Here is a 1,974-nt window from a genome sequence, read left to right as displayed (position 1 = left end):
TGGTTGAGATATATAAATATTATGTCAAAGTCTTTGAGAGCATGAGAGATAGAAGAGAGATTGAAATAATGGAGCCAGACACATTTCATGGTCGTAATGCTCACCTCAGCCTTGCTTGGTGGTCCACGGAGAGAGGGGGAAGGACAAGGGGAGAGGGAGCAGGGGAGCGAGAATGGGAGAGGAGAGGGGGAGCCAACGAGAGGTCAAGGGAGGAGCTGAGAGAGATCTTTATTGCTAACTCAGGCCTATATACCTTTGGGGGGAGTGCAAGCCCACCAATTACAGGTAAAGACATATGTCGCAGGAAGGGGTTGCACTATGGGTTATACAGCAATGAGAGGGGGACAATCTAGGGATATACACGCAATAGGAAGAGGAGGGATTGGGGCACACATGTGACCAGCAGGGCAGATCCTGGAGTCTGGATGGCAGCTAACTTTGGATGTAACTGAGCCGGTTGATCTGTTCTCTGGATCCCCATAGCAACCATTTGAATCAGTAGGGTGTGAACCCCACCTACAGGAGCCAAGCTAATGGTCGCAAGCCTCAGGGAGAAGTAGCCCATTGTCCTTAACAGCAGGGAGCAGGCCCACCTGTGGTGGAAGGAGACCGCACTCTGGCTGCTGATTGCTTCAAGGCAAGTAACTTTTACCATTAACAGCAAGCAGTGTCCTAAGTCTAACATATTTGGGAGAAATCTTTCTGTTTCCCACAAAGGGGTCCTGTGAGTTGGAACCAATACCAAGACCCTGCGGAAGTGAGCCCCTGCTACTGCCTCCTGTCGGTTCTAAAGGCCTTGTCTTGGGGCTTCCGCGGGTTCAAGGCATGGGGGTCAGGTGGCCCCTGTCTGGGGTTAGTGGAGCTTGGACAGTCCTGCTGGCCCTGAGAGGCCCAGGGCCTGTGAGAAGGGAAGAGCCCACGGCAGCAGAGGGCTCTCAACTCGAACCCAAGCCACAGCCATGGAGTTGAGGTCCACTCAGCCACGCTACAGGATAGGGGCAATCCCCAAGACCGCTTTTCATGAGAGCAGACACCGAGGGCGGGGACTTGAACTGCAGGTGTGGCTCAGCTCCCCGCCCTCACCACTGCCCATGGAAGTTTCCTTCCTCCTGCCCGGGAGCCCTGGTGGTGTCATGGCTTCGAGATGGGCTGCAATCCACGTGGTCAGCAGTTCAAAACCAGCAGCAGTGCTGTGGGAGAGACTGGGCTTTCTGCTCCCGTAAACAGTTCGTCTTGGAAGCCCACAGGGGCCGCTGAGTCACACTGACTGATGGAGCTGAGGAGACCCCCAGGGGGGGCTGTGGTCATACTGACTGGTGGAGGCGACAGACCCCCAGGGGGCGCTGTGGTCACGCTGCCTCAATGGCGGTGAGTTTGGGTTTGTTGGTTTGGCCCCGAGAAGGGGGTCCTGGAGGAGGCAGGCCCAGACGGCAGGCTCTGAATCCCCTCACAGGGTCCCTACCATGTGGGCTTCCTCTCAGGGGCCTGTGGGAAGGGCGGTCTGTGGGGAGACCAGGGCAGTGCTGGTGCGTGGCCTCCCCACTGGGCCATTTGCCCTCCGAGGGGTCTTCCCGGCCGTGTGCCGTGTCTGGAACCAGGGAGGGAGGCTGGATAGGTTACACATCAGCTCCGAGGTCGGCGGTTTGAAGCACCAGCCGGCAGAGGCAGGCAGGGCTGTTCCACTCCCCGGCCTTGGGGCGCACAGGGCCAGCTCCAGTAGCAGCTCAGAGCCCGGCGGGCGACCTCTCCCCCGACCTCCGGGGCTGCTCTGCGTCTGAATGGCCTGGATGGTAGAGGGAGGGACCCAGGGACCCTGCCCCCTTCTCCGCGCCGGCGGGCGAGCCCGGGAGAGAAGCGCCTCTTGTTTGCTGAAAGCCGGCTCTGTGCTGCACACCGACCCTGGTAATTTTAACCGGGAGGCTGGCCCCCAAGTGCCGCCGGCTCCCAGCGGGGCGGGGCGGCCGAGCCCCGCCC

The sequence above is a fragment of the Echinops telfairi genome, unplaced genomic scaffold (genome assembly GCF_000313985.2).
Source record: "Echinops telfairi isolate 266 unplaced genomic scaffold, ASM31398v2 ScPeMD7_7414;HRSCAF=8452, whole genome shotgun sequence".
Taxonomy (NCBI): Eukaryota; Metazoa; Chordata; class Mammalia; order Afrosoricida; family Tenrecidae; genus Echinops; species Echinops telfairi.
This window is presented reverse-complemented; position numbering follows the sequence as displayed.